At 39.4% G+C, this 23,028-nt stretch overlaps 1 protein-coding gene across 2 annotated transcripts in view; it reads left to right on the top strand.

Annotated features, from left to right (window-relative positions):
• SEMA6B (semaphorin 6B) overlaps positions 1 to 23,028 on the top strand; it is a 1,264,941-nt gene that overhangs the window by 394,650 nt on the left and 847,263 nt on the right. For both annotated transcript variants that reach the window (XM_044053908.1, XM_044053909.1), the window contains exon 2: positions 19,469 to 19,598. The gene's annotated coding sequence lies outside the window, so the exon portion shown is untranslated. The remainder of the gene's footprint in view (positions 1 to 19,468; positions 19,599 to 23,028) is intronic.

A 23,028-nucleotide genomic window follows, 5' to 3' on the forward strand; every position in this document is an offset into this window, starting at 1 on the left:
AGCACATCATAGACTAAGTTGCTTTTTTTAAGAGATAAAGTAATGGTAACTAAAGGACTGCTAACCTGCTGTCATTGTATTCAGTCCTTGTCTGCAGTTATTAGTGAGCTGTATTTTGTAAATGTTATGTAGCAGCAAGTAAGGTGAAGAAAGGCTTGAATAATAGAGCGAGGAGTGAACAGGATGTGAAAAGGTTTCACGTATTGTTTGAGTGAGGGTATACCTCTGCCTTACTGAGGGTCCTGAAGGGTCCATTCATAGGCACATAACATAGTACTGAATGTAAGCTGGCCTCCACCCCAGCTTGTATCAGAAAAAGATCCTGCAGAAGGCAATGTGTAGAAATATTGCTTTCCACAGAAGGCGGTAAACATATAGGCTGATTTACCCTAGCGTTGTCGTCTCACAGTAAGACGCTGTCCGGTTCAATTCTCAGCTAGAGCGTCTTCTGCGTGGAGACATGCGTGAATGGGCATACCTTCGTTGAAGGTTGTGCATCAGGCCTGGCAAGCCAGTACATAAAAATGAACTGCCAATCATTAGCGGACCGGAGTTCCGCTGTGGCGACCCCTAACCGGGAAAAGCCGAAAGATGGCAAACTTATAATTTGTTTATCTAAGAAATATTCAAATTGGTAGTGACAGCTGTGAAGTGATTTGATGCAAGTTGGTACCCAGACATAGTACAGCTAACTTCATGAATGACTTTAATGAGAATACAGTATTGACCAGCATACAGACGATAATCCTTGTCTGATTGTAAAGTAACTGAATTCATGTCACACTCTCCTAAATATTTGCCAAGAGAGGAAAAGCTCCAGGGTTAATACAGGGGTTCGCTGCATTATTTGAGGAGTGTATCCCCCCACACCAGAACAATTAGTACATCACCAGTTATGGAGCACTTGGGTGTCAGTAGATTTGAGGGTGTATGACCTCCATCTTGTCATGAGACTGGATGCTGCAGGTATTTTGGTAATGAGTTGACTATGCTGGCAGATGGCAGTCTGTCACAACAGTATTTTTAATTAACATTTCAGGAAAATTATTGTTGATTACCCTTAAAAGAAAGTAAAAATGTATCTGTCATCCCAGGCTGTCAGACACAGAACCATGTTCATTTAAAAAATAAAATAAAAAAATTGACTTATCTGATCATGTGTTTATTTTCTATTTGAGATAGTTATACATTTATTAGTTTTCTAAATTAGATAAGCTGATGTGCTACTACCTACAGCTAGGAACAATTGAATTTAATACAGATATTTTATTTATTATCAAGCCTTATATGAAAAAGTATTTTCTGAAATTTCAATTAATTCTAAGCGTTCTTCATGTTACTTGATACTGAGGTTTGCTGTTCACCACAATATTCGATAGTATCAGTTATTATGCTTTTGCTTTCGTCTCCCAAGACATTAGGGAGAATGAGGCGTTTTAAAAACCATGACTTTGTAATTTCATGTCTTTTGCAATGAATTGCATGTAGTATTGGGAATTATCAATAAATGTACCTATTCATAAAGCAATAAGAAATTGACTGAAGACTAGTAAGTTGTATTGATCACTGTTGACATTTTGGGAGAGTGGAAGACTTATGGATACCTCTGAAAATCAGTAGCCCAGCAGTAGTTGTGCGTTCTGGGCATAACTTATCCAAACAAATGGCAGGGCCCCCTAGCAGTTTGACTTGACAACATATTGGGTGTGGGGAAAATCATATGCAAAAGATTTTGCATTATTCCTGCTCCAAATAAATTCAGTAATTTGACTGGTCGATCACGAAAAGGGTTTACAACTGGAACATTTCTGTGTTTAAAGCTATAAAGAGTCTGATAGCTGAACTGGTGTATCTGATAGAGAAACATGTTGTTTGCTGAAGTGATTTCTTATACTAGTTTTGTTAATTAAAGTATGTATGCACTTTAAAACTGGATTGTGCTGACCTTTAGATTTTCTCAGTGAAACAGCAATCACTGTGGTAAACAATGGTCCTAACCATGCTTTTAATGTCTCTTTGGACCATCAGTGTCAAGTTAGTGACTTTGCATCTCTGCTGCCAAAGTGAAATTGAACATTCAGACCTGACATTAAGTACCAGTTTGCTCAGATGATTATGGTTTTATAATGTTCTGTTCCAGTAATACACAAACCTGATGCCAATAAATCTATTGTCTGCAGAAGTCAAGAAAAGTGACCCAGTACTGTCTGGTTTGTAGACACTCAAAACATGTCTGTTTATGCTAAAAGGCGCATAAGTTCTAGGAGCATTAAATCTAGCAGTAGACAGAAAACACTTGGCCTCTGTAGCATGCTCATTTACCCTTCTTACCTTTACAGTGCAGATTCTGTTTCATCCTTAGCTTTGCCTCCCTGCTCTTATCTGTTAAGACTCCTTTGTGGTTGTAGACTGATACTCTTCTTTGGTGTTTGTTGCCTATTGTCATCTGTGGGACTGTGACAGTATACACCTAACATTTTACGTACCTCATTGATTTGTGTGACAGCAAAGCAGATGCTGTCTGTGTCTGTAAATCGGGGACTAAAAGGTAATGTTTTGAAAATCTCATTAAGGCATTTCTGCACACTATCTAGTCCCACTGGGCTGTGTGTTCTTGACATGAATTCGGGCTTACTTTAGTCTGCATAAAAATGTTCGTCTTACTAGAGATGGTAGTGTTGTACCCATCAGACACTTAGATATGCACATCTCTTATTAAGGCACTGTAATGTTACAAGTGGTTCTAGGCATGGGTGAAACTACAGCATGTCTATTCTATTAACCAGAGAGGTTACTGGTTTGGACCTTAAAAGAGGCAAGAAACACGGTACTTACTGACAGTATTAACAGTGACAGCCTAGCTTTAAGTATGATATGATTATAGATAGACTGACAGGAAGAGAATAACTGGTTATATGAGGCAACAGGATTCAGGAAGCTGAGTGATGTGGCTGTGCAACTCGTTATGGAGCAGCGCATTATTTATGTGTGAAGAACTAGACCACTGCTGGCCAAATACATGATAGGACAATGCAGAAACAGAAGCATCGACCGGTATTACTATCGCTGTTTATTGTAGACAAAAAGGAAATCATATTGCTGTAAAAAAATCTAAGATGCATCTATTGTCATGAGTGGAAATGAAGCTATAGAAGTGTGAGGTGCAGGAAAAAACATTTTACTATGTTGCACTAGAAAACGCTGCTTATAGAAAATGTTTTCTTTATTTATTTTCACAGTTAAATCTGGCAGTTTAGTACAGATGATTAAGAATTTGAGATGCCAAAGATGTCATTCCATAATTGTGTTCTTTTACAATGTGTGACTTTGAGCAGGCTATTTAACCAGATAGTGTTCTTCGGTCAAACCTCAAAGTAGTTATTCCATCCATCCACCCACCCACAACCCCTTTTTTCCCATTTTTCACATGGGATCAAGGTGACACTTCAACAGTGACAGTCATCTAGAGCCAAGGTCTACACTGCTGGATGGCTAGCCCTGCCATGGTAGTTCTTCCACCCCACAGTCACATGCACACTCACCCCTATGGCCAGTTTAGAGTGTCCGGTCCACCTACTGGATGTCTTTGGAATGTGGGAGGAAACCAGAGCACCCAGAAGAAATCTGTGTGAACACAGGGAGGACATACAGACTCCACACAGAAGACATCCCAGCTGAGAAATGAACCAGAGAATCTCTTGCTTTGAGGTGACAACACTATCCACTGTGCTGCCCTGAAAGTAGTAATTACTAATGCCTTAATGGGGTCAATGAGTGAAACATAGAATTTAAAAAAAAAAGCATGGTTCTATTGTGATACCTCTGAGTATTTGCACTATTGCACTTCTAGAACCAACTTTTAAGACATTATTTCGTTATGACATAAATAAAACATGTTGACGAGACAGATGTGTGCAACCCCCCCACATAACTTCTAGAAATTTCCTAACTAAACTTTTCCTAATAATTGCCCATAGTACATAGGTACACAATTGAATTGGGTTGTACAGCTAGGCTTATAAAGGCCCTGGTGGTCATTATCATAGTATATATATCTATGAACCTATAGAGACTGTATGAAGAATCAGACTCTTGTGTGATGTTCCCAGTGACAGAAGTGAAGCGGATGCTCCATACAGATAGCACCTGGCACTCATTGTTGTTCTAGGAATTGGAACTGCTTTTAAACTTGTCAGTAAATTAATTTTGAGTGGTTTTAGAGTATGGTCATTAAGCCATCACCACCACAGTGAGAAATTTTACAAAAGACTACCAGAAAAGGTTCTACTTGCAGTAGTCATTTTATATCAGCCATGTAGGCAGGGTCTGAATTGGATATCACAGATCAAAATTTCAAGAGATTTGGTTAGCTGAGAATGGCAGTCCAGGTAGGAATGTGTTATTGCTATTATTTGTATTATTTTTGCATGTATTAAATGCGTAGAACCACTGGACCCGAAGGTCCATTCTAATGAAACTACCTAGAATTCCATCAATTTAATGCAAACATTCTTTAGCACATTTAGCTTATGAATGCTTTATAACCGGTGCTGTTAAAAATGACCCATAGGTAGCCAGCTTCATGACATAGAAGGATAAAGCCCTGACTATGTTGCAAACAACTTGAGTTTGAATAGCAGCTCTGATGCCTGTAGGGGTTGATCGGTGAGGATGGGATAGAGTGACCACTGCTGGAGCTTGGGCCTGCTGAACCATCGTAATGGCAGCCAAGAGGAGCTTGGCATAAAGAGCTATGCTTCCCCTTGGGAGAGAGCAGTGGTGGACCTTTGAGGGGCCACATTTAGGGGCATGGGGTGCTCTCAGGATGGGCACACTGGCCTGCTACTAACCATCTGACTCTCACCAAAGAATGGAGAGTCAATTGAGATTCCTTGTCTGGTGGGAATGAACCACAGGGCTTTTGTCTAGCCTGGGAATGCATGTTTCCCATATAACAGATAGTTATCTGTCCACTGCGTGGACCTTGGCTGTAGATGATTGTCACTATTGAGATGACACCCCAACCCCATGTGCAAAAATGCGAAAAATAGCCATGGATGGAGAGATGAACCTACCCAATGGTCAGGTCTCGAGTGGATAACAAGATCATCCCCAGAAGAAAATCTGACTACTTTTAGGAACTTTGCCTCCTTAACACATTTCTTCCTTCCTTCTGCTAATATAAGCAAGCCCAGAGCTGTCCTTCCTCAGTAACACTGATGACTTTGGGAGATATCTATTCAAAATACTAAATTACAGACTGTTTTGTGCAGCAATATCACTACTGCCTTGAATAAGCTTTCTTTGAGGAAATTATGTTACTTGAAGATAAACCACCTGTTTTTAATTTCGAAAAAGAGTATTAATCCTGTCTTAAAATACAAGAGAGAGTTTATATACTTTTTTCCAGGCATTGTTAGTGTTTTAATGGTTGAATCAATATAATTATGTTCAAAAACTAAAAATGGTTAGGCAAACGGCATAAGTAAGATAAAAACTTTTATTACAAAAACAACAGATGAGCGCTTTCATATCAAACTAGATGCATCATCAGATCTACAACATTATATCAAACAGAACATTTAAACATTACTTTAGATCACGTGACTTAAGCACAGGTTTAATAGGTATAAAATCATTTAACCCTTTACCCCCAGTGGTCTGCAAAATAATCATCCATTTAATCTCAAGGCACTCGGTATGAGTCCTAACATCGGCCCCTCTAGCATTAACATACTCAAGTTCGAGCATCATAAACTTAAAAAAATGCTCAATCCATTCCTGTATTATGGGTTTTGAAAGGGCATTCTTGTCATCACGCTTATTAATAGAATACAGATGTTCCCTAACATGATCTTTGAGACACCGATTAGTCATACCAACATAAAATGATTTGCAGACATCACATACACCCAAATATACAAGATTGGATGAGCCACAATCAGCATACCTATTAAAATAAGTCACATGAGAGGTCTCAGGATATTTGAACTGATTATCAGTCTTAATAAACTTACACATGCTACACCCCTTACAGGGATACATCCCACCCTTATTAACATTGTGAAGGCGCACAGGCTGAGAGGTCAGTTTCTTATAACATAACTTATCTGTTAAAGTTTTAGCATTCCTAAATGAGAAAAAGCCTGTGTACCCACAACAGTTCTACACTTCTGATCCACTCCAAAAATATGCCAATGTCTCCTTATTATATCACAAATGGGCCTAACATCATTAGAGTAAGTCAGGCACATCCTCAAAGTACTGCTTGCTCTATTATCAGTACCTATTGGTTCATCTGATCTTTTGTAAAAAAAAAAAAAAGGGTTTAGTCCTGGTGCTCCTAAGAGATATAGCATCATTCTGTGCTATAGATAGCTCTCTTTGGTTATATCCCGTTCCAAAAACTCTTTGGTCGATAGATCAGAAGAGTTACACATGATTCTGTCTTTAGTGTGAAGATGTGCCGACCTAAAAAACTGACCTCTAACAACATTACGTTTAACATATGCAGAATGCATACCGCGTGCATGTAAGATGTTATTCTTTTTACAAGACTTCCTAAATAGAGATGTACTCAGTCCACCCACTGATTTAAACACCCTAACATCTAGGAAAGCAATATCAGAGTTAGAAGACTCATAGGTAAACTTTAGATAGGGAGTAGTAGCGTTCAAGTAATCCATAAAGTCAGACAACATATCCAAGGTACCTGCCCAGATAAAAAAACACGTCATCAAGAAAACTACCGTAATGTAAGACCTTTTCACAAAACACATTATTACTATTAAAACGAATTCTGACTCCCACTCAGCTAAAACCAAATTGGCATAGCTGTTCCCACACATGGTGGCCATAGCTACGCCAGTTCATTGTACATATGCATCATCCATGAACAAAAAAGCATTGTTATCAAGAATAACTTCCAGTAGAGCACAAACAAGGTATATAGAATTAACGTCATAAGATGAGTGCCTACTTAAATACATGCATATATTTTCTATACCATTGGCATTAGAAGTGCATGTGAACAATGATACCACATCCATGGTCACAAAAAACAGATCATTAACTTCACCTTCAAAGGTCTCATACCATTTAAAGTGCTCAGAAAATGCTTCGTATCACTCAAAATGTGTGGAGACTTATCAGCAACAGGACAAAGCCGCTTCTCAACAAACATGGAAAGAGGTTCCATCACCCAACCTCTCCCAGATATGATAGGGCACATCGGAGGATTCATGGGTGCTTGTGAACCTTGGGGAGCCCATACATTATTGGTGTAACAGGATGTATGACCATAAAGTAATCAAAGAACTTCAGATCAGTAACACCCTCTAACAAAAGTTCTTCATGCAAACGTACTGCATTAGTTAAAACCAGGATCTGCAACTCATCTATTTTCAGATACATTTCAGAATCATCCGGCAAAATATGCATATTAGCCACATAATGAGAAGAGTTCAACACTACTACACCCCCTCCTTTATCAGCAGGGTGAACACAAATGTCATCTGATGCCATTAATTCACATAAAGCACGAACCTGTTTACATTCAAATTATTAAAACACTTACCATGCCTCTGATTAAAATAAGCATAGATATCCTCACACAATTTGTAGAAGGTCTCCACTAAAGGAGGATTAACAGGTACATACATTAACAGGTACATACTGACTTGGCTTCCTAAGAGCTGTAACAGGAGCATTGTATTACGAAATTGTAACCTAAGTGAAATGTGCCGTACAAACAACTTCAAGTCAGTAACAACATAATGTAGCTGAGAATTGAGAAAGAAGTGGCTTTGTCCTGTTGTTGACAAGTCTCCCCACATTTTGAGTGATATGAAGCATTTTTTGAGCTCTTGAATGGTATGAGACCTTTGAAGGAGAAGTTAATGATCTGTTTTTTGTGACCATGGATGTGGTATCATTGTTCACATGCACTCCTAATGCCAATAGTATAGAAAATATATGCATGTATTTAAGTAGGCACTCATCTTATGACGTTAATTCTATATATCTTATTTCTGTTCTTCTAGAAGTTATTCTTGATAACAATGCTTTTTTGTTCATGGATGATGCATATGTACAACGAACTGGTGTAGCTATGGGCACCATGTGTGCAAACAGCTATGCCAGTTTGGTTTTAGCTGAGTGGGAGTCAGAATTTGTTTTTAATAGTAATAATGTGTTTTGTGAAAAGGCCTTATATTATGGTAGTTTTCTTGATGACGTGTTTTTTTTATCTGGGCAAGTACCTTGGATATGTTGTCAGACTTTATGGATTACTTGAACGCTACTACTCCCTATCTAAAGTTTACCTATGAGTCTTCTGACTCTGATATTGCTTTTCGTAGATGTTAGGGTGTTTAAATCAGCAGGTGGTCTGAGTACATCTGTATTTAGGAAGTCTTGTAAGAAGAATACCATCTCACATGCACGCAGTAGGCATTCTGCGTATGTGCCTGACTTACTCTAATGATGTTAAGCCCATTTGTGATATAATAAGGAGACATTCACATATTTTTGGAGTGGATCAGAAGTGTAGAACTGTTGTGGGTACACAGGCTTTTTTCTCATTTAGGAATGCTAAAACTTTAAAAGATAAGTTATGTTATAAGAAACTGACCTCTCAGTCTGTGCGCCTTCACAATGTTAATAAGGGTGGGATGTATCCCTGTAAGGGGTGTAGCATGTGTAAGTTTATTAAGACTGATAATCAGTTCAAATATCCTGAGACCTCTCGTATGTTTTATTTTAATAGGTGTGCTGATTATTGCTAATTCAGTCTTGTATATTTGGCTGTATGTGATGTCTGGCAATCATTTTATGTTGGTATGACTAATTGGTGTCTCAGAGATCATGTTAGGGAACATCTGTATTCTATTAATAAGCATGATAGCAAGAATGCCCTTTCAAAACACATAATGCAGGAAGGGCTTGAGCATTGTTTTAAGTTTATGATGCTCGAACTTAACTATGTTAATCCTAGAGGCAGAGATGTTAGGACTCATTGTGATTAAATGGATGATTATTTTACAGACCACTAGGGTTAAAGGGTTAAATGATTTTATACCTGTTAAACCTGTGTTTAAGTCACGTGATTTAAGGTAATGTTTAAATGTTCTGTTTGCTATAATTTTGTAGATCTAATGAAGCATCTACTTTGATACAAAAGCGCTCATCTGTTGTTTTTGTAATAAAAGTTTTTATCTTATTTATGCCGTTTGCCTAACTGTTTTTATTTTTTGTTAAGTTTATCCTTTCTTGGTTTTGCTCCTGTTGTTCATAGGTAAGTACTAGGCTATATGCACTAGGGCCTATATAAGCCCACCCAAAAAAGTACCCTGGCTTTCGCCACCCAAGAAAATTATTTTCCTGTGCCCCTGTCGAGTAGAGCCACAGAAGTGATCCCTTGGGTGAATTTCTTATCTCCCATCCAATCGTCAAGATTTTTCTTGAACAGTGCTAATGAGGAGCTTTGTTTGACATAGATAGGTAGTTTGTTCCAGAGTATGGGAAGTCTCTGGGACAGGAATCTATCCCTCCAGCATGTTCTGTTTATTGTGGTGACAAGGTTTAGGTCCTTAGAGCATGTAGCTTGGAGGGACTGGGATTTCTTTAAGTGGAGCATGTCCAACAGCTTTGAGTTTGACATAGCTTTGTATGTTAGGCAGAGATTGCCTCTGAGTAGGCAATATGCGATGGAGCAAAGCTGGAGTTTTTTGAGATGGTCTGCGTAGGGCATCTGTTTGAGGCCAGTAATCCTCTTTGTGAAGTATTTCTGTGGCCTTTCCAGTTGTTATAGATGTCTTGTAAGGTGCATACCAAAAAGGGGTGCTGTATTCTATAATGGGTCCAATGAGTGATGAGTAGAGGGGAACAATGACCTCTTTTTTTCCTGGATGAGAAACCTTTTGTTATGAGGTGTGCCACATAGAAGGATTTCCTGACTACTGTGGCGATGTGATTATCAAAGGAAAGAGTACTGTCCACCTGTGTCCCAAGGTCTCTTATCACACTTTCGGTGTTAAGTAGACTACCGCCAATGTGGTAGTTCATGGGTATAGACTTTTTACCAAAAGGGATGACAATGCACTTTTTGGCATTGAGCTTGAGGCCTCGTATATATATCTATGAACCTATAGAGACTGTATGAAGATTCAGACCCTTGTGTGATATTCCTAGAGACAGATGTGAAGCAGATGCTCCATACAGATAGTACCTGGCACTCATTGTTGTCCTAAGAATTGAAAATGCTTTTAAACTTATCACTAAATTAGTTTTGAGTGGTTTTAGAGTATGGTCATTAAGCCATCACCACCACCGTGAGAAATTTTACAGAAGACTACCAGAAAAGGTTCTACTTGCAGTAGTCATTTTATATCAGCCATGTAGGCAGGGTCTGAATTGGATATCACAGTTCAAAATTTCAAGAGATTTTGTTAGCTGAGTATGGCAGTCCATGTAGGAATGTGTTATTGCTATTATTTGTATTATTTTTGCATGTATTAAATGAGTAGAACCACTGGACCCGAAGGTCCATTCTAATGAAACTACCTAGAATTGCATCAGTTTAATGCAAATATTCTTTAGCACATTTAGCTTATGAATGCCTTACAACTGGTGCTGTTAAAAATGACCCATAGGTAGCCAGCTTCATGACATAGAAGGATAAAGCCCTGACTACTTTGCAGACAACTTGAGTTTGAATAGCAACTCTGATGCCTGTAGGGGTTGATCCCTTAGGATGGGATAGAGTGGCCACTGCTGGAGCAGACATCTGTCTCAGTGAGGCCCTTTGTCGACATCATTTCTGGTTCAATATAATTATGTTAATTGATTTTATGCTTTTGTATTGGATAATTGATTAATTAGAGTTGCGGGCATCTGGTATGTATAGCTTCACTCCTGAATGTTTTTTTTGTATTAGCATTGAAGAAGAGTTTGTTTTTACTCAAAAGCTTTGCTGCTGTTTTATATTTCTACATTTTTATTAAAGTCTTGACAACTAAGCCCTGTGTTTGTTCTTCTGTGAATTATACTTTTACATTTGGGTTCATTCTGACACCAAGGAGAGTTTTATTTGATTATCTTCTGTTTTTTTCAAAAGCTGTAACTCATTACTCCCCTTAATCCAAAACTGCCAACAGAAAGCAGCTTAGTAGCTACAGTAAAACACAAACTGCTGTACCTACCAAAACAGGACATAATGACTGCCATTTCCTCTAACTACAGTTCTCAGAGCAGTGCGACTTTAATCATGATTATTTAATAATACAAGAATTGTAATAACTTGCAATATTCTACCTACTCTGATATACTATGTACTAATACCAACTTTGCAGTATCTTGTAGTGTTCCACCTACTCTGGTATACTATATACTAATACCAACATTGCAGTATCTTGTAGTGTTCCACCTACTCTGGCATACAATGTACTAATATCGACATTTCAGTATCTTGCAGTGTTCCACCTACTCTGGCATACAATGTACTAATATTGACATTGCAGTATCTTGCAGTGTTCCACCTACTTTGGCATACAATGTACTAATATCGACATTGCAGTATCTTGCAGTGTTCCACCTACTCTGGCATAATATATACTAATACCGACATTGCAGTATCTTGTAGTGTTCCACCTACTCTGGCATACAATATACTAATATCGACATTGCAGTATCTTGCAGTGTTCCATGTACTCTGGCATACAGTGTACTAATACCAACATTGCAGTATCTTGTACTGTTCCATCTACTTTGGCATACAGTGTACTAATACCAACACTGCAGTATCTTGTAGTGTTCCACCTACTCTGGCATACTATATACTAATACTGACATTGCAGTATCTTGTAGTGTTCCACCTACTCTGGCATACAGTGTACTAATATCGACATTTCAGTATCTTGCGGTGTTCCACCTACTCTGGCATACAATGTATAATATTGACATTGCAGTATCTTGCAGTGTTCCACTTACTCTGGCATACAATGTACCAATATCAACATTGCAGTATCTTGCAGTGTTCCACCTACTCTGGCATACTATGTACTAATGCTAACATTTCAGAAGCCATGTAGCTGAAACATCAGTATGTCCTTAAGGGATTATTTGCATATATCCCATGAGCCACTGCTATGGAAGGTTTACAATATTACACAATGAAGACTCTTATTTTTGCTGGTTCTTAAATAGTTTGTCTGTGTGACCTTTTTACTCTGTGGGTTGGATGTACTTTCTTACTGTACTATGTATGTATTCTTTCATGTCTGTTTAATTTTCTGTTCATGACTTTCACCGTGGTGCTCAGTTCATGGCTGAAAAGTGTCTGTTCACCAGTCCACTTACCTGGTTAACAAACTGAAACAAATGAAAAATAAATAAATGAGAGGTGTACTGCATTGAGTTTACAGACAAACACCATTAAGAAAAACCATGAGTACTGTGATCCCGGACAAAGGAGGCTGTTATGCACTTGTGGAGAGTACTGTTTTGGCTTTTGAGCATTGGGAATGAATTAGTATGACATACAGGTTGTGCAGTCCATTTTAATCTGTAGATGTACGTCAGTAGTACAGAGTGGTCTCACAGCAGTGCCTCAGCTCACCCATGTGCAGTGTTCTTACAGTGTTCCTTCTGTGTGCATCAGTAGTACAGCGTGGTCTTAATGCACTGCCACAGCTCACCCATTTGCAGTGTGCTTACAGTATTTTTTCTGTGTGTTTATCAGTTTGTACACTGTGGTCTAACTGCAGTGCCTCAGCTCACCCCTGCACAGTGTTCTTACAGTGTTCCTTTTGTGTGTGCATCAGTAAGTACAACGTGGTCTCACTGAAGTGCCTTGCCTCAGCTCACCCCTGCATAGTGTTCTTACAGTGTTCTTTCTGTGTATGTGTATCAGTACTACACTGTGGTCTAACTGCATTGCTTCAGCTCACCCCTGTACAGTGGGCTTACAATGTTCATTCTGTGTATCAGTAGTATAGTGATTTTTCACTGCAGTACCTCAGCCCAGCCCTAAGCAGTGTACATACACCATTCCTTTTATGTGTGTATCAGTAGTATAGTGTGGTCTCAAGGCAGTGGCTAAGCTCACCCCTGTACTGTGTGCTTACAGTGTTCATTCTATGTGAGTATGAGTTATACAGTGCTTTTTCACTGCAGTGCTTCATTTCACCCCTAAGCAATGTACTTACACTGTTCCTTCTATGCGAGTATCAGTAGAACTGTGTAGTCTGAATGTAGAGCTTCAACTTACCCTTTTTCAGTGTGCTTATAGCCCTGTATACACCCCCCCACACACACACACACACACACACAGAGTGTTCCTTCTGTGTGCATTATTTGAACAGTTCAGTCCCATTCTGGGTCTTTAACTTACCTCTGCATGGACTCCTAACAGCATTCCCTGTAACTGCATGTTTGGAATACAGTGTGGTCCTAGCAGTAGTTCAGAAGCATGAATTTACATGTTCTCCTCATACTGTCTCCTGTGGAAAGTGCAGCTTAATGTGTTGTGCATATATTAAGCTCTACCTGAAAAGGCACCATGGGGCAGCAAAGTTTTAGCCAGTATGTGGACTCCACAAGAATGATAAGTACAGGCAACCCTCTCAAAGTAGGAAGGGCTGTTGACCATCTCATCCCATGCAGTTCCACACTGGATCCTCAGTAATAACACTAATTTACTAGTCAGATATTAAAGCCAATTATTTTGTCTTTGCATTTAGGCATCATTCTCAGTATAATTAGAATGCTGCTATATACTATGGTCTTTGTTTCCTTGGAGACATGGAAGAAGCACTCGGTGGAATTCTGAAGATCATTCATTCCATCATGCATGACCATGAGGTCATATTTGTACTTGGACACTGTTACTGAAGGGCCTTGGTGACATCTCTGATTCTAGTGTTAGAGAGCTTAAAGTAACCTTGTTCTTACCCAGCTTGGCCAGTGCAGAGCTTCCCTGAAGAAGTTTACCAGGCACTGTGTTTCCAACAGAAGCCATTCCAGCCATAGTGTTCCCAACAGAAGGTATGCTAGGCGCAGTTTCCAACATGAGTTATATCGGGAGTGATGTTTCCAACAGGAGCGGTTCCAGCCATAGTCTTTCTAAAAGGAGCTGTTCTAGGCACAGTGTTTCCAACATGAAGCATACCAGGCATTATGTTTCCAACAACAGGTGTTCTTGGCATTGTGCTTCAAACAGGAAGTGTACCAGGGATAGTGTTTCCATCAGGAGCTGTTCCAAGCATAGTGTTTCCAACCAGTTACAATCCTCGGTGATCTCTTCATAGATGAGCTTTTCAGATATTTCAATGATAGGGCAAACATTAGAAGATTAGTAGTTGTTCTGTGGTTTTACCCTTTTATATAGATATGGTACATTTGCCAGAGGTACAATTTGATGATTTTTAAACCAAGATAGGGCAACGTCTTCAGGAAATGAGAGGTTAAAGATACATGCTAGATGTTTGCATATGACAGATAAAGGGGTGATACAATTTCTGAAAGGCTGGGTGAAACATTGTATGCTTCCAGCTAGCCATTATACATATTTTTTTTCTGAAACTTGCACATTCTTACAGCCTAGAACAGCAAATCTAGGAATGTGTTGAAAAAGGAATGTAAAATATTTCCTGTTTTCAATGTTTTGCTAGACTAGGGATGCCTAGGTCATATGCTGAATGCACTGTACAGGTGGAGAAGAGGAAAAAGATAAGTTTTATTTTTAATTTATACTTTCTCTGTCTTCTCCAGGTTTGAATGAACTCTTAAGTAATACATCTGATTTCTAAAAGGGAATGCCCAGCTATGTGCTGAACTGGTTGTAGATTGGATCACTCATACTACACTGGAAAATATTGCCAACCTGCTAGCTGACAGATTCACAACAAACGCCTCCCCTGTATTCCCCACTTACAATATCCTAAACCATACCTGACACCAGCCGTCTGCCTAGTATCTCTATAGAACAGGTCATTTCTGCACTCATCAAGGCTAAAAACACGGCCTCTGTGGGACCAAGTAACATCCAAGGTTGTTTGCAAAACAATCTAAAACAAGACTTAGTGGACCCTCTTTGCATTCTGTTTAATCATAGCTTGAGAACTGGCTATGTTCCTGCAGAATGGAGAACAGCAACAGTAATCCCCCTACACAAGGCCATCAACTGGCCCTGGGAACTACAGACCTATAAGTCTTACCAGCCTCATCTGCAAAGCCATGAAAAGAATTATCATGGATCTTATCGACAAGGACATAGGTGACTTCTAAACACTGGACCCAACCTAGTTTGGCTTCATTAAGGATAGATCATGCTTATTAAACCTGGTGGACTTCTTTGAGAAAGTCACCAAGGCCATGGACAAAGGTCAGACAGTGCACACAGCCTATCTTGACCTTGCCAAGGCTTTCAACATAATTCCCCACTCTGGCATCATTGAGAAACTCTCGCCAATAGGGATTAACTGTTACATTACCAGATGGGCAGCCAGTTGGCTCACCGACAAAACATACACTGTCAAAATTGGTGACTCCACTTCCAGTAGTAGACCCATCACCAGTGGAGTACCACAAGGGTCTCTGCTGGGCTTCTTATTGTTTGGCATCTATTTCTCAGAAATCCAGGCCAAAGTAGACAGCCTTTGGCTCACCACGTTCGCTGATGATTGTAAACTGGGAGGAATCATTGAGTCCTCCAGTGATGTCAACATATTACAAGAATGGCTAACACAAACAAATGATTGGTGCCAAGGCTATTCTAAAACTAAATGCAAAAAAATGCATTATTATACCCTTTGGCAAAATGGAATTCCCTACAAATTACAATATTGACAACACTCTGCTGACTTCCAACCCAATGGTGTGAGATTTGGGAACACAGGTTGACAGCAATCTGACCTTGGACCACCAAGTTTCCACAGAGGTAAGGAAAGCCTTCTATGCAGTGCCCCTCATAAGCAAGGGCATAGCATACAGGTCAAGGGATGTTATAACTCCACTGTACTTGACCCTCATCAGACCACTTATAGAGTATAATGCACTCTTTTGCATGTACCTGACCAGACACCTGCAGCAGCTGGAGAGATCTCAGAGGTTTCTCACTAAGAAAACATAGGCATTCCAAACCATGACTTACATGGACAGGCTGAAAGCCCTGTCACTTTACTCTGTATCTTATAGGCCGCTGAGATGTGACTTGTGCCTGGCCTATAGAGCAATCTCCAACCCTGCCCTAAAGGGAATGCTGCACATCCACAAGTCAAATGGCACAAGCATCATTCACTCTATGGATTTCAACCTAACTTGTGACATTGACAAAACATGCTGGAGAGACAGATATGTCTCCCAGAGACTGCTGTTTCTCTGGAATAGACTTCCTATTCATGTACAACAGAGCTCCTCACTGACCATATTCAAACACAACCTAGGTAATTGGATGAGAGACCAAAACTTTTCCCCAGGGGTGGCACCCATGTCCCTCATATATAGGGGAGCCAGCGTTGATCACAAACCCGCTCTGTGCATAAATGTGTTCTGTGAACTACCCAAAAAGAACAAATGGTGATACTTGGCATTAACATGACTAAGCTTATAAAGGCTCTAGGACCCCTAGCCTAGTAACCTCCTGTGAACCTATGAACCTATAAGTAGGTATATTTAGAAATCAGGATGTAGGGGATTTGTCCACTACAAAAACTGTTTTATTTGTTTTGCAACCTTGGGAGTCTCACTTTTTTGAGACTGTGTCCTTCCAAGGCTTTAGACCTTTTAGTTTAGATGAATCATGTGTCAGCTAAATGGCACACTATTAATCAAAGCAACGGCATGCAGCTTAGCAATTGATTTTGGATGGTATTCACACTAATCTCCCCTAACGGATTGTTCTTTCACATCTGATAATAATAACAATCCTGTTTGTTAACTAAGTAAGTCACCTGGACACACAGTCTTGGGCAACCTAGGAGCAATAACTGGTTAAGTGAGTTGCTCAAGGTCATACAGTATGCAAATGAGGGCTGAGGGGCAAACCCTGTACCACATGAACTACAGCTTGCAACCTTAACCTATGCACCAACTGCCAAATGCAGATCTGATTTCCAGGAGAAACAGAGGTAACATGTCTCTTACATAAAAATACAAAGTGTGTTAAAATTCTGAGTTGTCAGAAGCTGAATGTATGCAGCTAACAGAAAGCATCATGTCGACAGAGCCAAACAAGCTGGTTAAATAGATGCTTCAGCTTTGATCCTTATACTTAATAATGAGTACTGACAGATGACACCAATGTAGATATTAAGTAAAACAGTATTAAGCAGATATGTTCTTAGTAGTAGTTTCAAAATGGATTTAAACATTAAATGTGCACAAGAAAGTAGTCAAAGGAATAAAAATATTTCACTGAGATAGATATCTTGGGAAAATGTTAAAGGGGGGTGCTATGCCATAGATGAATAAAGATGTGAGAAGGAGACAATACATAGTTCAATTTAGACTACATGGGGTTATTGGGTATATCTGCAGGCAGTGTGGTTGAATTTCACTTATGTGTAGAAAAGGCAGCATTTGTTTTTTATTTCTTGTAGGGCACAAGGCCCTCCACACACTGAGGTTTGCCCTCTGCTCTCCCTTGACTTATATAATCAATGCTGAGATCACTGCATATCAGAGAAAAGGACATTTCTCCCATGGTACATGACGCATTCATTAACCATCTGTTAATTGTTTATTGTTGTTATTTACACGTATGTAATACTTACAAGACAGGGTGTGGATTTTGTGTCATAGAGGAACTAAGTCTTATTTTAAAAATAAGACCATGGAGTTGTACAACTTAAGGATAGAAACTTATGGCCAATGAGGCAACATTTAAAGCCCACCTTTCATCTTTATTTTTAGTGTTACATACGGACCGGAGTTCCGCTGTGGCGACCCCTAACCGGGAAAAGCCGAAGGACACAACAACAACATACTATGCATTTCAAAGGCAGCCAGGCTTTCAGCAGAAATTGCAATGAAATTGTGGCAGAGTTGTATTTCATAGACAGAGTTGCATCGTAGTAGCTGAATGCAAGATTTAGAAACGTTTTCACAAATTTCATTATTTAAGGCAAAGTGTGGCTTTCATTTTAAGCATGGAATGAATGTCCAAGGTTATAATTCTGAGGTGAATTCTGTCCTGTTGTTTTCTTTCTTTCTTCGCTCCACATGCCTGCTGGCATTCAACAGCTACACCCGCCCCTTATTTTGCTCATCTTGGCCATCTTGTCTTCCTAGTGCCGAATTAACCCATTTCCTCCCATATCCTATATAGCAAAGCGACAGCACTCCACATCACCCACTGGTAGAACCCCTCCCTTGCAGGGAGATAGCCTTCCAGAGCAGTAATTGCTGGAGTAATAAACCCTGGTGAAGGGCAAAATGTGCCTGCCACCTGTTGCCATTCAGGATGGACTTTTTATTTTCTAAACCCCCATTCATCTTTTCTCTCTCTCCATCCCTCCTTCCCTCCTTGGAGTGGAGACCCGACATAGGTTGACACTCTTATTCCTGTGGTGCCAGGTTTGTTTCTCGAACTCTCTTTATCTACCTTGTAGTGAAGGTCACAGCATTTGTGCTTGGGCATCTGGTTGCACCTGACAGTAATGAACTTCATATTCTGTCAACGGAAGTAAATCAGGTAGGTGATATGCAATGCTGTTAACCTGCAGGGGATGGGGCAATTTGCCTATCCCTGCTGTTTAGCTCTTGTAACTTTTTAGAAAAGTATACAGTGAGGTAAGCATAGGGTGACTTGTATAGTCACATAAACATTCTGCCATGCCAGACTCTGCCCCCTGCCCTTCCCCGATGCTTATGTCCTGCAGTTATAGCTCCTGCCCTGACTGAGAGCATGTTGCTGTTGCAGTGCAGTTAATGTCTGCTCCCCCTTCTTCTAAGTGAAACAAGGCAACAATCATCGCTCATCGCTCCCTTCTCCATTTCAGCCTCATCATACCCAGGGTGATGTTCAAACCCATTCCAGTAGCGGTGTGAGTAAATGCCTTGCCCTGTACTACAAGGACAGACTTTCTTCCTCTGTTGTTGATCACAGTGTTTTTCTCTGTTTGAGTGTGGACTGACATTACTATGTGTCATAGACAGCAGGTCAGGTCCAGTGGTAAAGGTGAAAAAGAACAGACAGAAATAGATTCCCCTTAATTTTAGAGCAGGAACAAAGCATCTGTGCTACTGCAACTAAAATGCATGAACTGGCAAGTAAATGACAGTTTCAGAGACTAGAAGGAAGGAATTTCTCTTACAAAATCTGCCTTCTATTTATGTTGTTAACCTATGAAATACTAGAGTATCAGTAAAGCATGAGTTACCTTGAGACAGTCATTCTTTACAGCACAGCTGTTGAGGCTTTGGATTTCATATTTGCTCATGTCACGTATTTTCTTTCTGTCACCCACAGCCCTTCTCAGGACAATTTACTTTATGTAGCATCCTGACATACCCATACTTGAATTGGTATCGAAAGTTATAAACACTGAGAACTCCAAGAAGACCGAATTGTGGTGTACCAAAGTGTAGCTTGACTGTGGGTAAGAGCTTCCATCTTTTTTTGTTTTTTTTTTTTTGTTTTTTTTAAAGAACAGTGCATTGTGGAATTTCCTGAATCTCTGTTTTAGAAATCTGCTTAGGATGCAAACTGTCTGCTTTGCCAATTGTTTATTTCAAGAAAGACATATGTATTGGTTAGTAATTTATGTTAAGATCGGTCTTAAAAGTTTCTGTTGAATTTGTTTGCAGGCATTTTCTAAAATTACTTACTGAATTTTGCTATTCTTATCTCTGGCATAGTTAATGATGCATGGTTCTGTTTCTGATTTTGTGCAATGCACTTGTAATACACTTGGGATCTCTTTCAAAATGAGCTTTTCCCAAGAGTCTAGACCCATTCATAACATCTGTGTACAAAATTAATACCTTTATTACTGATTCCCATGTGAAACTTGCAATTTGCCAGTGAAACTGTTTTATTTTGTGACTAAATTCATCAGTTCTCAAACTGCAGTAAGTGCACATTAATAAAGGAAAAACATAATAAATGTTCTTGCCTGTAGTTAGTAACTGCTCTGGAGCTTCCTGTGTTCCTGGTCCAAATTCTTGCAAAAAACAAGCACCTGGAACCATGGGACAGCTGGATGCAGCACTTTGAACTAAGAATAAAACGTAAAGTTTGTGAACTGAAAAGCAATGCAGAAAGGTCTTACTCCTGGTCACAATGGCAAATATAGGAATATCTTAGTGTGATAAAACAAGGAAACAGCAGTTGAAGTTAATCAAGAAAGAACAAAGTAGTATAATGAGCTAAGGATTTGTTTGAGGTAATCTTTTTACTTGATATCAGTAATCCTGTTTATGTAGTTAGTTAACAAATTAATTCATTCAGCCATCCTTTTATTTTTTGATAACCTGTTTAATCTAGTTTAGGTTCAAGTGAACCTGCGGTTTACCTTTAAAAGGTCGCAACACACTTGTGCGACTCTACTTACCGGACTTGAAATGTCAGAAACTGAAAAGCCAAATGACTGCTCAGTAGAGCGAACCTGGTAGACAAAAAAAGAAGTCGACAAAGGAATGTCACCTTTGTACGAAACACCCGTCACTTCCAGATGTCTCTAACAACCATTTTATCAGGGGGGCTAGCCCCCCCTACACCCCCCCATGTAGAGGGCTGCGCCCCCACCTCCTGTTAATTTTATATATATATATATATATATATATATATATATATATATATATATATATATATATACTAACTCCAAGATCGCACTATAGTGAGGGAAAGAGTACATATCCCGATCTCCACTGTACTGTGATCGCCTCTCAAAATGCCGAATTCACAATAGCGAATACACACTAGCATTCGCTGTTATGAGTTCAGTATTTTTCCATTCACTAATTCAAACTCTTGTTCACTTATTTAAGCATTGAACAAGTGTACCTCGACATTTTAAAGGGAAGCCAACCCTGCAGCCTATTCCAGCAGTCACTTGAGGCAAGGCTGATGAACTAATTCTGAACAGAGCCCCAACCCATCAGGAGATGTACGCACTCACTAACTCACTGTCACATTGCACGCTCATAGCCTTGAGAAGCTTGAAAGAATGTTAGTCTGTGGCACATATTTTGGCTGTGGGAATAAACTGGGGCACGTGGCAAAAGCCCATCTGGACCCAGGGAGGAAAAGCAAACTCTATTTTTAAGGCATTGCATCTGAGAGATGAAATGGAGAAATAAAAAAGTGCTGTGAGGCAGCAATGCTAATCATTGTGGCACTGTACCACCCAAGTTAACAAATCTACCTGCTAAAACAAGGCAGAAATGGTATTCTGAGATAGTCCAGTGATGAAGAAAATGTTGTGCTAGTCTTTCTGCTAACCTGTGAGAAGCTTTCTGCAGACAGTTTTGGAAGAAAGGAACTGACAGACTGCATGCTCAGTTGATGTAACAGCAGGTACACTGAAGTAGAAAGGCAAGGTGAAACCTAGGCTCTCCTGCCTCATATTTAATAATGTTTTAAGTGGGACACAATGTGTTCTGCTGGTATTCACTTAAAAGGGGGCTACAGTTTTGTTTGTAGTTGCAATCTGGAACAGTAGGAGAATTAAGCAAGTTACATGAGGTCACTAAATGTAGTATTAAAACTTAGGTCTCCACTCCCCAGGTATGAAATTTAGAGTTGTGAACTGGTTGATAAAATTACCTTCAAAAAGCACACAAAGTATGGTTGTCACTGCAGTATATAAGAGCATTATGGGTGTTATTTGAAAGCATCTGCAGAAGAACTGAGACAAACTATGCTTTTAAACAGGTCTAGACTAGAGAGAGGAAGAGCACATAATCAATTTTAAGAAAGCAGTAACTAAATGAGATGGCTTGCCTGCATGCTGTCGGCTGTTCTAATGCAGCGCTAGCTGCTGAAATTGATTTACTGTTCACTGTATCGGAGATTTGGAGGTGTATAGTTACAGTGAATGCAAGGCCTTTGTGAATTTCCCTGTGATCACAAACAGCTTTTCTTTATAACTCACTTGGCAAAATATTTGGAAGCTCCTCTGCAGCTTGCATTCTTCTCCCATTTAGGCCTGATTCAGTGTGGTTTTAGCGTCTGCAAAAACTCACATATTCTGTTTCATTACTTATCCATTGCTACATTCTGTAAGAGAGCAGCCTTTTAGCTTGTGAATTGTTATATGTTTATTATTCATGCTAGACCATGCAGCGGTCTTTCAATGAACACACAGCTGCTGATGTGCCCAGCAGGAGAATGAAGAGCTCTTGAAGGTGACTATTGTTAAGGGCATTGAATCTTCCATGCAGATGAGCTTATATAGTGATCACCAGCCCTATCTGAATCACACTTCCTAAAATTATGTAAACTGTGCATGTTGTTCTCTCTGACTATATGTCCATTTCTTGTTTCATAAATGTTGACTAGTATACAGTAGAGAGTCGATTATCTGAACGTCGATTATGCGAAAATGTTAGTTATCCGAACCAGTCTTCCAAAATTTTCAGATAGGGAAAATCATACAATCTGAATATGTAAACATTATACATACTCACTTGAGCATTTCTTTTTTTTTTTTTTGAGCTTGTAGCCAGCTCGTGTGTGAAAAATATTCTTTATGGTCCACTGGAATCACTGAATGGTTGAAAAGTGTATTCCTGCATGAGGAAAAACAAGATTTTAGAAGTTTTTTATCCTCTTCTATTATATGTTTGATTATCTGAACAGTTTGGATATCCGAACTACCCTAGGTCCCAGTTAGTCTGGATAATTGACGCTCTACTGTATGTGTCAGAGTAAAATAAAATACAGAGAAGTGGTGAATCTGCAACCACAGAATTTGTACCCTCACATCCCTGTGGTCACAGAAAAGTGCATTACAGTTTTAAAGTCTGTTTTCTCAAATCTGAGTATAGGCTTAGCTAGTTCAAAATTAAATAAGCAGAGACTCATTC

The sequence above is a fragment of the Protopterus annectens genome, chromosome 13.part0, assembly GCF_019279795.1.
Source record: "Protopterus annectens isolate FY-2018-M chromosome 13.part0, PAN1.0, whole genome shotgun sequence".
NCBI classification, from domain to species: domain Eukaryota; kingdom Metazoa; phylum Chordata; order Ceratodontiformes; family Protopteridae; genus Protopterus; species Protopterus annectens.